Below are 24325 nucleotides of genomic sequence, written 5' to 3' on the forward strand. Positions count from 1 at the left end.
AAGGGCAGGATTTGCTTCTGTTTATACACATTTTATAATTGGCAGCCACCAGCACTGGTTTTGCTCATAAATAATTAACCATTAATAATTTGAGTTGGTCCTGGACCACCAAGCCGCGGCACCCCTGCATGTGTCCCGAGGCACCCCAGGGAGCCACGGCACACAGTTTGGGAACCACTGCCCTAGTGGATAGTAGGGCATGAAATACCGCCTGTCGGCACATGTCGGCTCAAAAAACAGTGAAAAAAACCATGTCAACCTTTTGAATGTCAACCTAGACACTGTCGACCTAATGGCAGTGTCGACCTAATGACATGTCGACCTATTGAGTTGGCGACCTAATGGCTGTCTATCTACTTGTTGTCTACAAATAGTCCGGATACCACTCATAAGGTGTCTAGCTGATTCTGACCCTGGTGTTCGGCTGTGCGCAGCACGACGTGGTCAGAGGTCACGCTGTGCAGCCTGCTGTCTGCTCCTATTTACTACTCACACTATTGATTGTTATAATGGTTTTTTAAATATCAAAGAAAAATTCAAACATAAAAACACCACCAGCAGCACAAACTAAACTTTCAAGTAGCAGACTAAAAACAGGTTAACACATCACATTACCTCCTTCCTTACAGTAATTTGGGATCCAAGAGATTCAAAACAGCAGCTGTAATTTAGAGCTGTATACACACATAGATTTATCGGTCTGGTTGGAACAAAAATCTGATAATGTATGGGAGCATAATAGAATGGAACAATTGCTCCTAAGCACTGGAAAACTGACAATGGTCATTCAGAAAAATTAGTTCAATCCATTTGATTTATCACATTTATCCGAACAATAGTGTTTTCCCATTTTCCAGCATTTGGGAAAGCATGATTGATCGTCATATGCTTCCATACATTTTTGCTCCCAGCATACAGATTTTTACTCCCACCATACAGATTATATAGTCAAAATCTCATCTGGATCTCATGCAGATTGTACAATTACGTCAAACCAGAAAAGAAACATGTAATTTTCAGTTTCAGTTCTCCGTTCTACAGTCAATATTGCCACAAGTACAGTCACATGACAAAAGAAAACACAACTGAGATAGAGCAAGCAATACAATTTAGAATAAAATGGAAGACACAATACATTAAGAACTGTAGATCAACATATTGTTTTTTTCATAACCAATAGTGAAAATAAATCTGATAATATTCTGCATGTATTTTAAATATGTGTCGCCTCGTATGTTGGGGAATTGTACATACACGTATATATATATATATATATATATATATCAAAACAGGTAACAAAGTGCGCCCTATTAGAATATGTCCACCACCATAAGAATTTGTGACAATATAAATCACAATACAACAGATTTATTATGTTATAAATATAAAATGACAATAAAACATTTTGTTCATCTGTGTGGAGTCATGAGTTCAACAACGGTCGACAGTATAAGGACACCCAACGCGTTTCGTCGTTAAGAACGACTTCCTCAGGGGTAACCGTCTAGGTGGTAGAGAAAAAGCAATATTATATATATTTTTTTATTTTTATATATATATTCACAACTCAAAAGGTAGGTAAACCCAATGATGAGTGCTATGTGAATTGAAAAGTACATACCCGTAGGTAACCTAACCTTTTGGAGAAAAATGTTTCCTTCTCGGTGAAAAAAAGGCTTTCAATTAGACTCGATATATAGAGGAGTGGACCCTTTTGATATCTTTTATTTCCCCTGTTTTATACGGAAATTGGTATGTGCCCATTCCATTCCATTGTTATTCTTTATTCCATTTTGATGTATCCATTTTGCCCATATAGACTTGCTCTCCTCCTGACATATTATGTACATTTTAGACTTTGTTTTAGATGCAGTGTGGCATCAGGATTGAGATCTACAAAAGGGTCCACTCCTCTATATATCGAGTCTAATTGAAAGCCTTTTTTTCACCGAGAAGGAAACATCTTTCTCCAAAAGGTTAGGTTACCTACGGGTATGTACTTTTCAATTCACATAGCACTCATCATTGGGTTTACCTACCTTTTGAGTTGTGAATATATATATAAAAATAAAAAAATATATATAATATTGCTTTCCTCTACCACCTAGACGGTTACCCCTGAGGAAGTCGTTCTTAACGACGAAACGCGTTGGGTGTCCTTATACTGTCGACCGTTGTTGAACTCATGACTCCACACAGATGAACAAAATGTTTTATTGTCATTTTATATTTATAACATAATAAATCTGTTGTATCGTGATTTATATTGTCACAAATTCTTATGGTGGTGGACATATTCTAATAGGGCGCACTTGTTACCTGTTTTGATAGATATATATATATATATATATATAATACAAACAAAAAGTGGTCAGGAATTGCGCTAGGAATGGTTTTCCAACCAGCTGCACCTCTGGAACGGCTCTCCGTTATAGTGGAGGCACCCTAGCTATAGTGGAGTAAGCATCTACACTGCTCCATTGCGGATTTTACCACTGTTTTTAACTATTTGAGAACGGAAAGTCTGACCTCCAAACCTGTAGGTTTTCTGTCCGTAATCTTTGGATTTCATTTATTGGGCTACACACAGCTTTTTCTATATAGACCTTTGAAGGAAGGGTCTTGAGAAATACCTGTCTTGGATTGTCATCTTTGATTACTGTTATCTTCCGATTCTACCTATTCGGATTTTAATTGAAAATTGTTCAATACTGTCCTTACGCTCCGGATTCCCGGCCTGTATTAGGCTTTGCCTTGCCCCTGATGAAGTCGTGTAGACGAAACGCGTTGGGCTTCCAATAAAAGAATTGGTTTTCACACTCGAGGTCTTCGGTTTTATTTATGAAGTCTATGAACATTCCGTTTGAATACAAGTGACCCCAGGATCACATTTATTTGGACTTTGAGTCTAACTCTGTGGCTAAGTGGTATCTCTTGAGCGCACTCTGGTCACCCCCCTTTTTATATATATATATATATATATATATATATATATATATATATATATATATATATATATATATATATATATATATAGTGTGTGTATATATATATATATATATATATATATATATATATATATATATATATATATATACACGTGTATGTACAATTCCCCAACATACGAGGCGACACATATTTAAAATACATGCAGAATATTATCAGATTTATTTTCACTATTGGTTATGAAAAAAACAATATGTTGATCTACAGTTCTTAATGTATTGTGTCTTCCATTTTATTCTAAATTGTATTGCTTGCTCTATCTCAGTTGTGTTTTCTTTTGTCATGTGACTGTACTTGTGGCAATATTGACTGTAGAACGGAGAACTGAAACTGAAAATTACATGTTTCTTTTCTGGTTTGACGTAATTGTACAATCTGCATGAGATCCAGATGAGATTTTGACTATATAATCTGTATGGTGGGAGTAAAAATCTGTATGCTGGGAGCAAAAATGTATGGAAGCATATGACGATCAATCATGCTTTCCCAAATGCTGGAAAATGGGAAAACACTATTGTTCGGATAAATGTGATAAATCAAATGGATTGAACTAATTTTTTATAACATAATAAATCTGTTGTATTGTGATTTATATTGTCACAAATTCTTATGGTGGTGGACATATTCTAATAGGGTGCACTTTGTTACCTGTTTTGCTATTTTCCCTTTTTCCCCCACTAACAGGGGGGACATACATAGCTACTGCCCAACTTTTAATTATACTACAGCGCAGTGAAAGGGTATCCCCTCTATTGTCATATATATATATATATATATATATATATATATATATATATATATATATATATATATATATATATATATATATATATATATATATATATATATATATTACTCCAAACCCCCATAGGGGAATAAACGGCACTCAGGAGACGGTATAAATGAATGAACAAAACGAAGTGTTTTGTTCATTCATTTATACCGTCTCCTGAGTGCCGTTTATTCCCCTATGGGGGTTTGGAGTACTATTGCTATTTCTTCTGGCACCGGGGGCAGCTGATCATCTATTATAGAGTGCCGGCAGACTTGGAGCGATAGATATAGATTATATATATATATATATATATATATATATATATATATATATATATAAACGGGATGATGTAGGGCGCCACTTATGTCCTGAACAACTTAGTTTGTGTATTGAAAAACAGGTATACCTTTAGAAAAAAGGGTGTCAGCTGACCGCTAAGAAAAAAACACCTTGGTAAGGGGTGTGGCGTAAAGATACAATGGTTTGGATAGAGGTCTAAGCGACTACAAATACCTGTATAAGAAACGTTTTACTTTTAAAACATATACAAGTTTATTTAATACATATAAAAATGCACAATGTATGTAAGAACATACAGTACAAGAAATCTCATAGAAAAAACAGTATAAAAAAAATGCGAAGCTGAGTGAAAGATGCCTACATAAAATATCGCTAAAAATATCGGAGATATACAAAAAGTTATAGGTAAAAGTGTAAAAGCAGAACTTATCTATTTATGGAGGAGTCAGCAGGCAGTACCCAACGCGTTTCGTAATTTAAGACTTCATCATATATTATATATATATATATATATATATATATATATATATATATATATATATATATATATATATATACACACACACTTAAATAAAATGACAACCCAACATACAAACGTGAAACAAAGAGGTGACGCTTGAGAAATGTCACATAAAGAAATTCTATACACCCTTAAATGGACAGCACCAATTCAAGTTGAAAGTGTGTGATTCAAATACATATAAAAAATATTGATCACTCCTCCTGGTGAGGGAATCTCCTTTTTCACATATATGTGTGTATATGTATGCTGTGTATGTACTGTATGTGTGTGTGCACGTATGTATGCGTGTGTGTGTATGCTGTGTATGGGGATGAGGGTGATGGGTCAACAGTCAATAGGTCGAAAGTCAAAAGGTCGACACATGAAAAAGGTCGACATGCATTAGATGTACATGGTCAAACCGGTCAACACAAGCAGTAGGTCGAAATGGATTGGCCGACATACAGATGTAGTCATTTTCGCCAGCTGCTGGTATCTGGCAGCTAGCACACCGGCGGACATGGATGCGTGTCCATTGCCAAGAATGAGGGGCGCGAGCATCCCATACATGAGTGCGCCCCATTCACTAGCGCAGGCGTGCGACCAGCACAATGGGAGCAGCTCAGTTTTTCATGTTTTTATTAAGAGAAGACGGTTTTTATTATTACCACTGGCGGCAGTGCACATGGACACACAACGCTCACCCGCCAAATGCCGGCAATGGACCACATGAGTGTCGGAGACGCATGCAAACACGCCAGAATCCCTTGAGCACTGAGGCGATTCGTGGGCTGGGGACGGGCATAATAAGGCTCCATCTGTATTCAAGTGGACATAGGGGGAGAATAACGAGAGTTATGATAGACCTACCTTAGGTTAACTCTCTTTCTCCGAGGTTCATGGTACCCACAGGGCACCCTTAATTAAGCCTGAGGTATTCCTTTGTGATACACAAATAGTGACTTCCATGACCTTACTCATGTCTTTCTTCACTCTATGTATGTGTGAATGAGTGCACTGGTGTGCTCTTGTATATCTTCTACCTTCTCCACTTCCTGCTATTGGCTGGCTAACAAAACTGTGGAGCTGGGCATGGAGGTAGGGTTAAAGGGGAGAGGAGCTGTGCATCCTGGGAAACCTGAAAACTTCGCTGATTGATCCTCTGAACCGCCTACAACCCCGATGTCACCCTGTGCTGCCCATGATGGACACATCGATCTGGTGGAATGTGCACAAATTGACAATGGTAGAGAGAGATTAGCTTGCTGGTAAGCTTGCTGAATGACCATATAAAACCAGAGAGCAATCATTTGTTTGCTCTCTGGCCAGCCCTTTTTGTGAAAACCATATGCACAGAGAGCATGTCTAATTTCCTGATGGAAGCAGTGCGGTCCAGATATATAGTTAGCGCCCTAACTACATCCAAGGAGCGTTCAGTCGGGGGGGGGGGGGGAAGCATCCGAATTGAACGCGGTGACCACTATTTCCTGGTTGATGTGGAACCTGGAGACTACTTTTGGCAGGTGGGAAGCTTTGGTTCTTAGCACCGCCCTATGCGGATGGAAAATCAGAAAGGGAGGTCGGCATGAAAGAGCAGGCAAATCCGATACACGTCTGGCAGATGCAATTGCCAGAAGGAACACAGTCTTAAGGCCCCCACACACTAGAAAGATATTTTGTCCGATTCTCCGATTTCCGACCGATCGCCCGATATATATTGGCCGATTCTTACAGATTATCTGTAAAAAACGGCCGATATATCGGCCGATCGGTCGGAAATCAGAAAAAAAAAATCGTTCTAGTGTGTGGGGGCCTTTTAGCATGAGCCACTTATATTCCACAGAGTGTAGTGGTTCAAAAGGAGGTTTGGCCAGAGCCTGTAACACCTGAGACAAGTCCCATGGTGTTGTTGGAGGAACAAATGGTGGTTGCATACGAACACCCTGGATGAAAGTATGTATATCTGGAAGAGAAGCAATCTTCCCTTGAAACCAGATGGACAGAGCCGAGATATGCACCCTAGCGAGGCTAACCTTAATCCTATATCTAAACCTCTCTGCAGAAAAGCAAGGACTCTAGCAGTTTTGAACACTTTCATGTTATACTTGCGGGATGCACGCCAGGAGATATAAGTGTGCTATACCCGGTAGTAAATCCTTGCTGATGCGGGTTTACATGCTTTGATCATTGATTGGATGACCTTCGTAGAAAACCCTATCTCTTTTAGTATGGCAGTTTCAAGCGCCACACCATCAAAGACAGGCGCTGAAGATCTGGGTGCAGACAAGGACCCTGGCTGACCAGGTCCGGTGGTAATAGCAGCCGGAACGGCTGCTGTACCGACAGCTGTTGTAGATCTACATACCAATGAGGTCGAGGCCGGGGCTATCAGAATGAGATCCCCACCATTCTGTTTAAATTTTCGGATTACTTATCAGACACCGGAGGAAAGACATATGGACGATGAAAGTTCCTTGAAACCGACAGAGCATTCGCGAGGCTGGCCTGAGGATCCTTGGACCGCGACACGTACACTAAAGTTTTGTTGTTCTGAAGAGACGCCATGAGATCCACATCTGTGAGGGAAAAATACCTCTGGGTGGAGTGACTACTCCGCTGGATGAACATCTTGCCAAATTAGAGAGTCCGCTTCCCAGTTTATAATTCCTGGTATTCCTGGTTTAGAATTCCGCCGACAGTGCCAGTAAGTGCTGTTCCCCCAAGTTAGGATTCTGGACACCTCTTGCATGGCTACTGCGCTGCGGGTGCCCCCCTGATGGTTTATGTATGCCACTGTTGTGGCATTGCCTGACCTGACTTGTACTGGTTTGCTTTGTCAGCGAACATGAGCATTGTACACTGCTCGAAGCTCCAGTACACTGATGGCCAGGCGTGTTTCCAGCTTGGATCATACACCTTGCAAGGATTGGGATTCACCTACCGCTCCCCATCCTCGTAGGCTGGCGTCGGTAGTGAGGAGAATCCAATCTGTGAACCAGAAAGGACTGGTTCAGGTGAGGCATTTGTAGCCACCACTGGAGAGATATCCAAACCTCTGGGGTGAGAACGTGGTCCTTATGCGCTGATGTGGTCTGTCCCATTTCCAAAAGATCAGACGTTGCAGGGGGCGGGAGTGAAATTGCACCCACTCAACCATGTCAAACATTGACACCGTTAGACTCAGGTTTTGCATTGCCAGATGGATGGATACTCTGGGACTCTGTAAGAAGAGGCGTATTCTCTGTTGTAGAGATTGACACTTGTCCCCTGGTAGGAACAATTTCTGTATCTGGGAGTCTAGAAAAACTCCCAGGTGCAGCATTTGTTGTGATGGAGTGAGGGAGAATTTTCCCCAATTGAGGAGCCAACCGTGCTGTTGAAGAACAGCACAGCAGGTAGGGAAACACTCTGATCCCCTGGCGATGCAGATATGCTGCCATGACTTTGGTAAAAATCTGAGGGGCAGTGGCAAAGCCGAATGGAAGGGACTGGAACTGAAAGTGGCAGAACAGAATAGCAAACCAGAGAAATCTCTGGTGTGCAGGAAGTATGGGTATATGCATCCCGTATGTCCAGGGAGACCACGTAATCTCCCGGTTCTAATGCTGGAACGATTGTCCTCAGGGTTTCCATACGGAATTTTGGCACCTTGACAAATTTGTTGAGTGCCTTTAAATTTAGTATGGGCCTGTAAGTCCCAGTTTGGCTTTGGGACTAATCCCCCGCTGGTGTTGTGGGACCGGTATGATGACCTCAGACTACAACAGGGAGGCCAATGCAATAATTGTTCCGCTTTTTGCGGATTGTGAGGGAGGCCTGTACAAAAGAACTTCTGTGGGGGGGGGGGGGTTTCTTTTGAATGAGATGGAGTATCCCCTTGACATGACTTCTACAATTCCAAATTTGCGGACGACAGGGTGAAAGAAGTCTACCTCCCACTTTGTGGTCCCCCTGCGGGAGGTCTTCCCTGTCATGCTGCAGGTTTATCTGGTGTGGCTGGGGGTTGTCTAGTGGCCCAGGCTTGTTTGGGCCTAGACTCGGTTGGCTTGGCAGTGGTTCAGGTGCGAGGAAAGGATTGACCTCAAGCTTTAACATGGGGACAAAAGGACCGAAAAGGTGTAATTTTCGGTCTCTGAGGGAGAGCTGAGGGAAGGCATGCAGTCCTAGCTGTTGCCAGCGAAGCTACAATTTTAATTAGCTCTTCCCCAAACATCTCCCTTAAAGGGTAACATTTCTAGTGTCTTTTTAGACTCTAAGTCAGCCTTCCAGGGCCTTAGCTACAGGATACGATGTGCCAATATCGAGTTTGTTGATGCCTTTGCTGCTAGGACTCCAGTGTCAGACAATGCCTCCATTATGTATAGTGCGGCCTGCTTAATATGAGACACACATAGCCTTGCATCTTCTGATGCATCAATGGGTAGCTAGTCTTCCACGACCTGGAGCCATGGCAGAATAGCCTTTGCGGCCCAGGTCACGGCCACAGAGGGTCTTTGGACCACTCCTGTGAGAGAAAACATGGCTTTAAGAGAGTGCTCTAAGTGCCTATCCGTAGAATCCTTTAAAGAAGATCCTGTGGTAACAGATAGAAGAGACAGTTTACATGTCACATGGGAATCTACCGGGGGATGAGCTTCCTACAATTTGTCGTCTGGTGACAAAGGGTATCTGGCTAGAGCTCTCTTAAAAATAGAGGATTTCTTGCCCAAAGCCTTCCATTGGTCAATACGGATCTCCATTAAATAGTCCAAATTGGGCTTTGACAAATTTTTTGATATTTTTTTTAAAACATCCTTGGGCTTTGCCACCAGCTCAGGCTCATCAGTGTCAGATCAGGTAAAAGCACTAGCCATATTGCGTCAATAAGAGCTGGTACATCTGTCAAGTTTGCTTGTACTACAGGTGTCCCTGACTCTGGTAGAATGGGATATCCGTAACTCCTATCTGCATTGTCATCATCGTCATCCCCATTATCATCCTCTCCCATAGTGTCATCATCTAACAATGGGAGTAATAGGGCAGTAAACTAGGTACAGTAACTGGTTTCTGACAGATTGACCTGTAGTGGGCAGTAACTTCTGCATAGCCACCGCCGTATGTGCAAGGTTCTGCACCGACAGGGTATCTACCCAAGGTGGAGGGGCCTGTACAGTCAGTGTAATTACAGGGGGCTGCAGGCGATCCACTAAAGCTGCTGAAAGGCTGACCAAGGAGGCTCCTGTACAGGGGGGATAAAGCAATTGACACATAACCCCTCCTGGATACCATCCTGCTCAGACAGGTGTGCAGCACAATTATTACATGATAAGAGCAAGGGAGACTGTCTGAGTGTGCCCTCGTTTAGCAGCCATGTTGAAAACAGACAAAAAGGAGGTACAGTAATATACACAATAGGTATAGCCGTAACAGGAAACCTAGAGTGATAACACAGCAGTATGTGACTACAGAGGATAAACCTCTATCTCTTCTGCCTCAGAAGATATGAAAACAACATGCAGGAGATTGCAAAGCTGGGGGAGATACTGCAGGCCGGTGCCGCCTCCCCTGTGCTGGACTTCCCCCACCAGCACTTAATGAGCCCTTCATTAAAAATGGATGTGTCTAAACATCCATCCTGCGCTCTGGCCCTGGTGGCCGCAAGCAGCAGTGTCCATTCTAGCTGCTGTGGCACGTCTCCTCGGCGCGCAGCAGGACATCGATTTGGTGCTCTCAAGGAGAGCCTTACCGGTCCCTGTGCCCCGCCCACGCTCACGGAGGTTTCCCGTGTCTGACGGTGCTAGGAGCTGGGCTCCACCTCCACTGCATACCCCTCTTGACCAGGGTCATGGGGGAGTTTCGGCGCTGGCAGGGGGACGAAGCTGCCACAGGCAGCTGCTGAAAATAACGGTGCTCCAGCTTCCTGCTGGCACCAACAAAAAAAACTGTGGAGCTAGGCATGAAGGCGGGGTTATAGGGGAGAGGAGCCATGCATCCTGGGAAACCTGAAAGCTTCACTAAATTGGTGCCATGGTCCTCTGAACTGCATACAACCCTGATGTCAACCTGTGGGACCATAGAACCCGAACAAGAAATAATAGTGTGGGGAGCGGAGTGAGGTGGTAGACATATACTGCGCATGCACAGCGCTAAAAATCAGTCCCCCGTGCGAATGTGCGGGGGACCAGATAGATCAGAATAACCTCCAACATTCACAAAAATAAAACATGCAAAATAATGGATTTCTTCTGGACTTTTGAAAAAAGGGACACTTATCGTGGATATGGTTACCCCTGCCTGGGGCAAGTACATCCAAATCCCTGATAAGCACTGCCATCGGGAGATAACACAGTTAATTGGATGTTCATCAATGCAGCCCTGTTGTGAATGGTTTATCTGTCAAAATACTCATTAAATATATGTAACCAAAACATAAATTAGACTTCTACCACTGACTTTTTCACTAGTTTGCGAGAACACATGTCCCAGGGATTATTGCAAATATGGAAAGACAAAAGGAATAAAGCTTGGTAAACAAATGATAAACAAATGACCATGTGCATAGCCAGAGATTGTTGATGAAGGGAAAAGGCAAAAGGCATACACCCATGCCGAAGCCAGCAGTAATGGAGTGGGGACCACGCTCACTGAGCGCACTTAGCCAAGTACATAGCGGGTACACACTAGACAATGTGCCCCACATCAGTCCGATCAACCAGATTGGACGACATATTGTCTAGCATGTACTCAGTTTAAGAGGAATATTTATCATAGTGTTCATTCTAGCACCAGCCATATTTGAAAACCCATGCAGTTCCTCTTCCCTGTCTGGGGTGTCGCTGTCTGCTGTAGTGCTTCTAGCACAGTGTAGTCAGTATATCAGCACTGATATGAAAACCAAACCTGTGCTAGAAACACCACAGCAGACAGCGACACCCCAGGCAGCGAAGAGGAACTACATGGGTTTTCAAATATGGCAGGTGCTAGAATGAACACTATATCAATATATGATAAATTCCACAAAACCTACACTTACTATTCATAGGTAACTAAGAATAAATTTTGGGAATATTTATAATTTATCCTATGCCATCCAAAAAAAAACAACTGTCCTGGTGAATCCAATCCATCCATAGTTTCCTATAGTTGCTCCTGTTTTTGTCAAGAATCTCCTGCTGCTGCTCTGTACTATACTCCTAATCTCACGAACTCTTCAGATTCTTCCAGGGGTTTCTTTGCAAAGACAGTGATTTGTCGCCACTGCCTACCGGGGGCAAGGGCATTTTTTTTTTGTATTAGGGAGGCGAATCCCAGGAATGAGCATTTTTCAATCCCGAATCTCAAGTTGAGAAAATACCCTGGGATTTGCATCCCTAGTCTTATCTATTCTATCTATTGTGCTTAGTGAGAAAAAAATAAATATCGCAGCAAATATATAGTTGCAAACAAGAAACCCCATATTGCAGATAGCAATATTTTTACATGGATAGTGAAGTATGAAAAAGCATCTTTAAAAAAAAAAAGAAAAGAAAAAACTTGTGTCGAACTTTTTCACGTTGAACTAATACATTACGACAGTAATCAACCAACAGTGGTAAACCTATTGACTGACGACCTGATTACTGTCAACCTTTGGACCGCATACTGCTGTAATCTCCATGATTATAGTTTACAAGTAAACAAGTATGATCCAATCACTTTCACCACAAACAGCAGCTGCAGGAGTTTACACTTTGAGGTTCTGCTGTGTATTTGCACTGTGAGGACTGTGGGTGTCAGGGGGCTCTAAATGGATACCTCTTCACACTCTAGATTTCTTGCAATAGGCAGGAGCTACATAGTTCACCTGTAGCATCCGTATTGTAAGGCCATTACCGTACTCACTACTTATTCTTCTAGATCTTTCTGCTGCGTTTGACACTGTTGATCATACTCTTCTCATACAAACACTTCACTCCCTAGGTCTTAATGATGCAGCCCTTTCCTGGTTCTCATGTTACCTATCTGATCGCTCTTTCAGTGTTCACTTCTCTGATTCTACCTCCTCTTCGCTACTTCTGTCAGTCGGAGTTTCACAAGGCTCAGTCTACGGTGCTCTGCTTTTCTCAATCTATACCTCATCTCCTGGCAAACTCATCAGCTCTTTTGGATTTCAGGATCAGTAATATGCGGATGATACTCAAATCTATCAACCCCCAGAGTTGTCACCAGTGGTTTTGGGGCAAGTCTCTGAATGCCTCTCTGCCATCTCATACTCAATATTTCCAAAACTGAATTACTTATATTCCCACCAGCTAAGAACAGTTATTATCCTGATATCTCCATCACTTTTGACAACTCGACAATCTGCCCTAGTGTTCCTTCAAGGAACTAGGGCAGGCAGGGTGCCGCTGTACGGAGCAGCGTAAGAAGGGCAGACCGGGCCAGCCAACTTCACTGTTTTGGGCGTTCCCGGGCCACAAACATCACGGCCACCCTGAAGGCTCTGCACTTCCGGGGAAGCGCCGGGCATCGCTATATACAGTGGCGCCGGGCTTCCCTGGTCACACCAGAGGGGTCGGAGGCAGGCTGTTTTAGTGGGGCGCTGACACAGGGGCAGGGCGCATTTTGCCCTTTAAAAATTGGGCAGGGCAACTAGTTGCTTGGCATTCTCCCCGCAATGTGAAAAGATGGGTCGACCTGGAATCCGATCTCGCAAAGGTGTTCTCTATCTCTTATCTACCATGGGTCCCGCGCCAAAACAGACCTGCCACAGTTCTAGCTATACCTACAATCTCCCTCACCCTCTCTCTCTGGGACTCGCTTGCCACCAAACTCTCACTCACCTCGTACCCCTCCCCCCAAACACCTCTCTGGCAACACCCATCCTTTCCCCCCAGTCAATTCCTACACATGGCCTACACGTGGTCCTCAACAGGTATAACACGCTTCAGGCACATTCATGATAAGAATGCATTGCTCTCCTTCGCCGAACTCCAGGAAAAATATCACCTCCCTCATTCCCTCTTCTACCAGTTCCTTCAAATCCAGAGCTTTATCACCTCCTCTCTCTCTCTCGAGGATGGGCTCTCTCAGAAACCCCACACCAATAGAAAGTCTTTGCCCTCAAAGACCTATGGATAAAGGCATCATTTCACATCTATACCACTTTGTCCTTATGCCAGACAGCCCCCCTCTAGAAACTCATGAAATAGCCTGGGAAACAGACCTGGGAACATCTCTAGGAGAAGACGCCTGGAAAGAGATCCGTCTAGCTATCTCTTAGTGCTCCATCAGCGTAGCGATTAAGGAAACCTCATATAAAATCTATACCTGGTGGTATCTAGTCCCAACACGCCTCCATTCTATGTACCCGTCTGTGTCCAACTCATGTTGGCGACAATGCGGCTGCGAAGGAACCTTCTTCCACATTTGGTGGACTTGCCCACGTATTAGGCCCTTTTGGAATATAGTCCAATGAGTCATAAACTCAACTATACCAGTCTGCCCCCCATTAACACCTACCACAATGCTTTTGTGCGCCCCAGTCGACCAGCTACCCGCCTCTTCTAATGAATTGATTCTTCACATCACTTGTGCCGCCAATCTCCAGATTGGAGTTTGTCTCCAAAATGGAATATATAACCAGCCTTCAAAATAACACAGTGGAGAGGTTCCACAAGGTGTGGGAACCCTGGTATTCTTCAAGAAACCTCCCCCTCCCGGGACTAGTTTGAATTCAATTGCAACCGTACCTCCTTCTAGTTGCCCTTCCCCACTCCTACCTGGCCCTTCCCAACCTCTCATATCTCCACTATAAACGTACTCATCCTTTCAATATATCCCCCTAACGTCTCCTCTACATACTCCACCCCTCCCCCTCCTTAATCTATCCTCCCATCCCCTCATCCAGCATAAATCTCTCCTTATCACGCTCCTCCATCCCCCCCCCCTACATACACACTCTCATTTCACTCCTCCCCCCCCCTGCTCTTATCTCCCTCTTTTTGTTTACTTCAGTACATCCACATCAGGGACTTTGACTAACAGCGGATCTGTTACATTATCCCCTACTAAATACCTGCTTATTCGCAGCACAATAGGCACTTTAAACTAAATATTACAGTGCAGTTCTGTTCTGGAATTGTGGGTCCCCTTGTCTCACTCCTACATTAAAATTCCCTCAATGTTGTTGACTGTTGGGTGCTATCTAGTCCCCCAAACCACATCTCCCAAATTGTGCGCGCCTGCCCAAAAATAGGAGACGTGGCCGCCAAACAGGGGGCATGGTCTATAATTGTGGTACTCCTACAAGGCCATGCTCCCTCCCCATTTTTGCTGCTGTGTGGGCATAGCCAGCACTCTGAGTTGCTGCCCATGCCCCCAGCCCCTCTGTCTCTCTGACTAGACAATGTGCCCATGCACACCTCATCTATTCACCGCAGAGAAGCGTCGGGCAGTTAGGACTCCCAATTGCCCCCCTCAATCGGGACAGTTGGGAGGTATGCCCAAACACACGGTGAGCTCCAGCATTCATCTGTGAGGTCATACTGAAAATAAAAGATCTCTACTGCAGGTAGCATACACACCTAGCGATGCATTCTGCAGCATCATCCACTCCCTCATTTGTTCATGCAGAGATGAGTGAGGGGGTCATTAACACACAGGGCATACACGCACACAGGACATACATGCACACATACCATACAGGCACACAGGACATACAGACACACAGGACATACATATACATGCACACATACCATACAGACACAATTGAGAAGAAATATTCCCAATTCGAGGCACTCATTCAACTGATATTAAATATATTGAATCCCATTGAGAGTGTCCACCGACAAGTTCAAAAATAAAATATAACTTTTATTTGTATTAATTTAAAATTGCTGCAAGACAGCAAAAATATAGACAAAAATGTGTGAGAGAAGTGATTTAAAATGTTCTGCCTTTCGTGCGTATTCGTGCCTATGAAAAAGCTAACAGGAAATGCGCATTGGCATGCAGCTCACTCCACGATCTAAGGAGTGATGCTGCCTTTTCTCTTTCTTTAAATTTTAAACCATTGTCGAAATTGCACTGTCTTAGAATGGAATTATCCTAATAATAGCCTATTTACCGATTGAGATTGACATCTGAAAAAGCAACATACACTGTTAGGGTTCCACAGCACGTGCAACCAATAAATGGCACAGTGTGGACGCTGGACACAATCATTAAATATTACTAACCGTGTAAATGCTGCTACAACTGAGGACAGTGAATGTTAAATCACAAGCAGGGTCTATAAACCACTGCAGTACTTGACAGGGGCACACCGCACTTAATAGCGCAATGTACATTTATGTACCACATTCAATAAATATGGACTTTAGCGCAATTAGATACTAGTGCATCTATCAATCACACTGTGCCCCTCTATGCTAACAGGTTGCCGATGGGAGCTAGCAACTTATAAGGAGGCTGACTCCACGGCAATTGTAAGCGATATCTAAACTGTCTGTCAACTCCTCAAGTCTAACAGAGCAGCCTGACCTGTCACAATATTAATTGCAAGGAGGTACTACCTCAATGAATACAGTACAATTCTATCTGCAATATACACCAGCAATAAGTGGGGGCAAACAAATAAATTACTACTGTTGTAATCGCAATATTTAAAGCTACACTAGTAAGCACACTGCCAGTGCTGTCTGATGTGCATTTGAAATAACCTGCGACAATTGGATAAAATCCAAGCAGGATGGTACAATCCAGAACACAAATAAAATAGTTCTGGATACATTTAAACTTTATGCCACACAATTAACAGCCCTTATTTCTACCAACTTAAACCCACATCAATCTAAACCAGGCATGTCCAACCTGCGGCCCTCCAGATGTGCTAAAACTACACATCCCAGCATGCCTTGCCACAATTTGGCTATTAGGGAATGCTAGAATGATGGCAATGCATGCTGGGATGTGTAGTTTTAGCACATCTGGAGGGCCGCAGGTTGGACATGCCTGATCTAAACTGTCCAAATAATGCAAAATATTATATTTGCAATACGTGCAAGTTATTAGCAGAATATTTGGAGGGTCTGCAGTTGGACAATAGATATAGGACCATACACACAGTGGATAAAGGTGTGATTAAATCCAGCAACTGTGGTAAAATGCTACAATAATCGAATGCGTTTTGTACTTTTTAAGCACAAATTGCATCTTATGTTCAATTATTGGATGGTGTTTATTGGCTTGTGCGATGCGATGCGCGTTCCCGGGAGCCCGATATTGTATGTCTAAAAAAAGTACGTGCTGCACGTACTTTTTAGACTACATCTGAAATTTAACATTACAAACATGGGTTCATCACATCGCATCGCATGCATCCAAGTGCACATCTCATAGCAAGCTGGAAGAAAAATTGTATAGAACCATTGTACAGACAAAAACGCATAGCACAGTACAATTGTAGCGTCTGTGGGCACCTTAACACTCAGACTATCTAGCAATAAAAATAAAAAAAAATCAAGTCTGTGCTACAGATAAGCCCCTTAGGTCAGGAGTGTCCAAACTTTTTGCAACGAGGGCCAGATTTGGTGAAGTGTAAATGTGTGGGGGCCGACCATTCAGCCTGACATTCTTTGAATCATTAATCACATCAGAATGGTCATCCACTCTGCCCCCATTCACTCTATGTCCCCCAGCCTGCCCCTTCACTGTATTTCCCCCAGCCTGCCCCCATTCACTGTATATCCCCCAGCCTGCCCCCCCTTCACTGCATGTTCCCCACTCTGCACCCATTCAGTCTGTCCCACAGCCTGCCCCCCTTCTCTTAATGTCCATCAGTGCCTCCATTCATTGTATGTCCCCAAGCCTGACCCTCCTTCACTGTATGACTCCCATTCACTGTATGACCCCCATTTACTATGTACCCCACTCTGCCCCCATTCACTGTATGTCCCCCAGCCTGCCCCTCCTTCACTGTATGTCCCCAACTCTGCCCCCTTCCTGCTCTGTATGTTTCCCAGCCCTTTGTGTGAGCCAGAGGAAGAAGAGGCAAAGCAGGCACTGCAAGAACAGGAGATGCTTGGGCTCCTGCTGCTGCCCTCCTCCACTCTGCATGTTATGGGAGCAAGCTTCCCCCTTGCTGCCCCCCTCCCCAAACACTGCTGTCACTGTGATTGTGAAGTAGGGTGATATACGATTGCAGCAGCAGGGGCAGGACGCCAAACACATCTGACTGTGGCGGCCGGCACCTCCTCACTGCAGCAGACAGCAAGGTAAAGGCGCGCTCGCTGGGGCCCCACCTTTAGTGCCCTGTGCTGTGCTTCCCACATCTGATGCTCTGCCCGCTTCCAGCTGGAGGGCCACGAAATGACAGCACGGGCCGCAATTGGCCCCCGGGCCTGACTTTGGGCATGCCTCACAAGACCGTAGCACCACAGACCGAGGACCTAAGAGGCTTATCTGCAGCACAGACTCTTGATTCTATTCCCCCCAAATCCTGGACTGAACCTACGAGCCTGGTGACCACGAGCAGGAGCGTGCATGCATTTACACACGGAGGACGCAACCGCCGGATACAGTGTACTCCAGCCTGCACGTGGCTCGCTGGCCAGTGCAGCAGCTGGCTGACTATCTGACGCTGCAAGGCTATCGGCGGAGCGTGCATTCACTTACCAACTTGGCACACGCTGTAGAGAATCTGGGAGACGGTGCCAGCCACTCCACAATCACCTGGGGCAATCACCAAGTGCCATCAATGCCTACTGGTCATTAACATCTGAGACATGGGAGTGAGTAGGAATCCACCCGCTCACCCATTTGTTCCATTCGGGAGGACATACCATCTATCCCTCAAAAGCGCTAGAAATTCTACCCCTTACTGCGTGACTGAAAACATCTGTCCAATCTGCACAATTCGATTGTCCAATCAGGACTTGGTAAATATAGGTTACCTTTTAAAAACGCAATTGCATTGATGTGGTTATTTTTATTTTTATTGTATTATTGCATGCATGCAATTTATTGTTTTATGTCATTTATTAATAAAAATAGTTTTTTAGTGTACATAAGGCGCCTACTGGTTCTCCTTTCGGGAACACTATATGCTGCGTTACTGCGTATATGCTGCGTTACTACAGCCTACAGGGGTGCAGAGAGCTTTCGCAGACCTAGGTAATTTTTCAGGGGCATGCCCAAATCATGGGAGGCATGGCTACAACTCTTTCTGCTAATTTATGTTTAAGAAATTGTTTTGGGAAAATCCAGATTATGGATACTCTAGCACAGTGGATCCCAAACTCAGACCTTAAGGACACCTAACAGTTCATGTTTTCCAGGTCACCTGAGATTTTTCTTTAAATGTGACAGTTGGTGACCTGGACAATGTGAACAGTTAATGGTCCTTGAGGACAGAGTTTTGGAACCACTGGTCTAGCACCTGCCAGAAAATTGTCACACTCAAGGAGCCTATACACGCTCCGTTGTGTCCGGCTCCGTTCTGTACGGCTCCCACGCATCACATAGTACGGTACAAAAAGTATGTGCTGAACATACTTTTTGTGCTAGCTACACATCATATCAGATCGCAGTGCATGCACAATGTGATCCGATACGATGTGTACTTTAAAAGTACATAACGGAGCCAAAAAACGGAGCGTGTATGGGCACCTTTACATGGACTAAGCAATTTGAATTGCAACCATTATCACAATATAGTCTATGTCAGTGGTTCCCAAACTTTTTTGAATCACGGCACCCTAGAAGCTGGGGTAGCCAACTCCAGTCCTCGAGAGCTACCAACAGTTAAGGTGGCCATACATTAGAAAGATATTGTACCCAATCATACAATCTCAACTGATTGTAAGATGGATTGTATGCAGATTGTGTGCACATCTTATGTACATAATCATACAATCAATCAGCAGATGGATTGTCTGACTGATTGTAAGATGGATTGTATGCAGATTGTGTGCACATCTTGTGTACACAATCATGCAGTAGATGGATTGTATGATCGATTGTGTGTCCAAAAACCACCAAGGACTGCCGGGGATTTCAAGGGAAATTGTACACAATCATGAGCGCAATCGATCTTAAGATCGATCTTTCTGATGTATGGCCAGCTTTAATGTTTTCGAGATCTCCTCACAAAATCGCAAGTGAAGTAATTAGCTCCACCTGTGGATCTTTGAAAATGTGTCAGTCAGTAATGAGTGCACCTGTGCAGCAGCTAGGCTGTCTGGAAAATGTTAACTGTTGGTAGCTCTCGAGGACTGGAGTTGGCTACCCCTGCCCTAGAGCATGAAAATATTTTCAAGGCACCCCTAGGCCAAATTCTTCTTATCGAGAAATTCAGAAAAAAAAATATTCAATTAAGTACATTGTGTTTAGTGTCACAGTTATCTGGTGAGGGACAGGATTTGCTCCTGTTTGTGCACATATATTATGATTGGCAGCCACAAGCACTGGTTTTGCCTGGTACATTGACCATAAATAATATGAATTGATCTTGGTCCACCAACCCAAGCACCCCTGCAAGTGCCTAGGCACACAGTTTGGGAACCACTGGTCTATGTAATGATTTTTCTTAATAACGTTCATTTAAATGGACATGGACTCAAAGTGTTTTAGAGCTGGGTACAAGATTCTAGCAAATTAAGCCAGGTACACACTAGATCAGTGGTTCCCAACCCTGGTCCTCAAGTACCCCCAACAGTGCATGTTTTCCAGGTCTCCACACAGAATCACAAGTGACATAATTAGCTCCACCTGTGGATCTTTTAAAATGTGTCTGAATAATCTGTGCACCTGCTGGGTGAGGTGGAAAACGTGTACTGTTGGGGGTACTTGAGGACCAGGGTTGGGAACCACTGCACTAGATAGACCATGCATGTCCAAACTATGGCCCTCCAGCTGTTGTGAAACTACAAGTCCCATCATGCCTTGCCACAGTTTTGCTATTAGGAAATGCTAAAAGTATGGCAAGGCATGCTGGGATGTGTAGTTTCATCAGGGTTGCCGACTTTTTAATGCTCCTCTCCGGGAGAAGCCCGAAGAGGAGACTTTCCTTACCCGATCGGGGGGCGGGGCTTGACGGTGACGTAATTAAGCCCCGCCCCCACTCCGGGAAATAGAAGAAATTACTGATATCCATGGAGGGGGCGGGCTAAAATGACGCGATTGTGCCATTTTAGCTCCGCCCCCTCCTCTGAGACCCGCGGATTGCGGCATTTACATGCCGCGATTCGGGGGGTTCAGGGGGGTCCCCCAGATTCCGGGAGGGTTGCCCACCCTTCCGGGGGGCCGGGAGGGGGACCCGATTTTCGGGAGACTCCCGGGAATTCCGGGAGGGTCGGCAACCCTGAGTTTCATAACAGCTGGAGAGCCCTAGTTTGGACATGCCTGCACTATACTATATAGTCTATGGACAATATGTCATAATTTCCCAGTGCATACACACTGAAGGATATCGTTAATGAGGAGGATGACAGCTGCATGTATGGAGCATCATCCTGTCCATGCTTCAACATGCAGTCATTGAAAATATAGGCGAGCATTCGCAGTTATTACAGTTTTTACGGCTGTCGGAAACCATTCCAAAAGTCGCAAAAGACGTGGATCAGAGAATCATTGACCTTATAGTCAGAAACGGATGTTAATTCGACAATTTACCGTTTCTGACAATGCCAATTTGGCTATTAAAATAGCCGACTTTCAGAAATATCGTCCAGGACTGAATACCCCCATACAGATGACGGGATATCATTGACCACTAGTGGGAGTTTGCAATGCATATTGAGCACACACATTAGACGATATTACAAATTAAATCACTCAGAATGGCCAAAATGAGCGATATAATTCGTAATATTGCTTAATGTGTATTGGGCTTCAGACTGTACTCACATTCTATTACAAATCAAATGTCACCCAAAAATCACTATTAAGCCCCCCCCCCCCCCCCCAAAAAAAACAATCACATTCTATTATATTTACCCATATCTGTCATTTTTACAAAGTGTGCAGCATGTAAACAATGGCTGTTCTTCCCATATGTCTTGTATAACACTCCCCAGGTACTAAGAGGGTTATTCTAGTTTGTTCGCACGGAGAGCAATGTCTTCCAATGGCACATGCGCATTTGCATCTTTGCGAGTCAACCAGAATAAGATCCAAAGCAACAAATGGGACCGGACCCTGAAATGCCAGACCAGACAGGCTCCATTCACCAATCTTTGTCATTCCGGAGCTTGTAGTGTCCAGCCCAGGGGATGCCTGTGATGGGATACGGCTGGTTGGTCGACAGTCATTAGGTCAACACCACTAGGTCAAAATACTGCAAGGTTGATATGGGTCTAGGTTGACATGGGACAAAGTCGACAGGTCAATAGATCGACACAAGTATTAGGTCGACAGTCAAAAAGTTAACATGGGGTTTTTCACAGTTTTGAGCTGACGTGCCGACGGGCGGTATTTCATGCCCTACTATCCATTAGGGAATGGTGGGAGAATAAAATAGTGTGCCGAGCACAGCGAGCCATGCGAGGGGACACGGCGCACTTAATCCTGTGTCTATGTCGACTGTGCCGACATTCGGGTAAAAAAACAGTAAAAAAAAACCATGTCAACCTTTTGACTGTCGACCTAGACCATCACGAAACAATGCTTGTGTTGACCTAATGACCAGTCGACCTTGTCCCATGTTGACCTAGACCCATGTCGACCTAATGACTGTCAACCATATATCCATACTCCCTGTGACAGCTTTCACAGGGGACATGATTTTGGAAGCTTGATTATGTTACATTACACATTGTATGTATGTGCTTTTGTATTTCCCAATCAGAACAGTAATTAAATATATAAAAGAGTTAAACAGACAAAAAAAAAATAGTCTTTTAACAAAGTGGACAAGTAGTGCAAAAAAGCAAAGCATTGTCATCATACTTGCCTAGATGTTTAACAGCAATAATAATGCTTTTGTCACTGACAATTTGTGCTGCTAACATCTTTACTGGTTTTAATAAAAGGCATAAGTGAAAAAGAAAGGTCTTTACCTGAAACAGTATTGGAGCAAATTTAAACCATGTTTTGTCAACATGGTCATGGGGTACTGCTGGTGTAACAAAGAAAAAACTCCCACCAGAAACTAGGGATGCAGCTTTGGTCCCCTGGGCAGGATGTGATTGCAGATATAAACTCCTTTCCTGGACAGTCCATGCACCAAATGACATTTTGCTTTATTTCTAACAAATCCATTTCAGTGTTTGGATTATGCCTTGTTATAAACATATATAATACTATTTTACATTTAAAACATCTTTTTTTTTTTTTTTTTACTATCAATATATTTTTTTTTTTCTAGCATTTTTGTTGGCCACATATACTACTTCAATCCACAGGTCACTACACTTTTCCTTTACAGTCCATGTTTCAAGTATATTCAAGCTTGAGAACAGGTTACTACATCTCTTCCAACATGTAGCTGCCACAACTAGAGTTGCCACCTCACTCATCATTGATTCCTGGAGATTCCCCCTCCTTCATCCTAAAGCGTGCGACAAACGCGTGCTCCTGGATAAGTGGGTGTGGTCTCATAGAATGGGTGTGGCCTATTCAGAAAAGTGGTTGTGGCAATGCATGACTGCATGTCCCATGTGCAGTAACAGCGCTGGGCAAGTCTATTTCAATCAACACCAGTATCTACATATATCAATCATTCTGACAATGGAGAGTGCAGAGTTAAGTATTACCCTGACCCGTGTCCTACCCTATACAGTATAATACCCCTTTTACACCGCCGAAAAATCCGGGTCAGCGGCGGGTCAGACCCGGATCTTCAGCGGTGTAAATCCCTAACGCCGTGTCCCTTTACACGGGACTTCTACCCAGGTCCTGACCTGGGTAGAACACGGCTAGGACCTGGGTAGAGGGCGGTGTAAATGGGAACGCCGGGTCGGATGACCCGGCTCCCATTTACATGAATGGGGAACGTCCAACCTGCGGACCACAGCGTCCGCAGGTTGGACGGGTTGTCAGCCTGACAGTCACTGACAGCCGGCGCTGCTGTCTGCTATACCCTGCAGACAGCAGCAGCAGCGGCGGCGGGGGAGGGAGGTGAACGGATGCCTGTGTGCGGCATCCATTCACCTCCTGTGCGACGGCGGGGGGAGTGTGCGCGGGGACTGGGGGCAGCCTAGCAGCTTACCTTAGTGCTGGGCTGCCCCCAGCAGCGTTCCAGTCCGGCGGCGGCACGCGGCGGTGATTGGCGCTTGGAGATGACATCGCACTGTCATCTCCAAGCTCCGGGGGGGGGTGGGCGCGGGTGCGGGTCGGGCTGTCTGCCCGGTGTAAATGGCACTAAACGCCGGGTCGCACCCGGCTTGAACCTGGGTCTAAAAAAGCCGGGTGCGACCCGGCGTTTTGGTGTAAAAGGGGTATAAGAGGCAGATGTATTAAGCTTTAACAAGAGATAAATTCAAGGGTGATGAGGAGAGATAAACGTTCAGCCAATCACCTGCTAACTGCCATGTTACAGGCTGTGTTTGTAAAAAAATAAATTAAGGAGCTGATTGGCTGGATGTTTATCTCTCTTTACCACCCTTGCATTTATCTCTTGTTAAGGCTTAATAATACCCCTTTTACACCAAAAACCCTAGTCGGACCCTGATCTTTGAATGCTGGAGTTTCCAGGGTCTGATCCTGCTTTATACCCCATTTACACAGCACTTTGACCTGGGTCGGACCTGGGCCTGCACCATTTACACTGAACCTGGGTCAGA

General features: G+C 44.3%; 1 protein-coding gene across 4 annotated transcripts in view; it reads right to left on the bottom strand.

Moving 5' to 3' along the window:
- Positions 1 to 22696, bottom strand: part of TRANK1 (tetratricopeptide repeat and ankyrin repeat containing 1) — a 173335-nt gene extending 150639 nt beyond the window's left edge. For 3 of the 4 annotated variants that reach the window (XM_083188218.1, XM_083188220.1, XM_083188217.1), the window contains exon 1: positions 22601 to 22696. The gene's annotated coding sequence lies outside the window, so the exon portion shown is untranslated. The remainder of the gene's footprint in view (positions 1 to 22600) is intronic. The other variant, XM_083188219.1, reaches the window with a different exon arrangement.
- Positions 22697 to 24325: the final 1629 nt, after the last annotated feature.

Source organism: Crinia signifera, chromosome 5 (genome assembly GCF_055691185.1).
Source record: "Crinia signifera chromosome 5, ASM5569118v1, whole genome shotgun sequence".
In the NCBI taxonomy this organism is placed as follows: domain Eukaryota; kingdom Metazoa; phylum Chordata; class Amphibia; order Anura; family Myobatrachidae; genus Crinia; species Crinia signifera.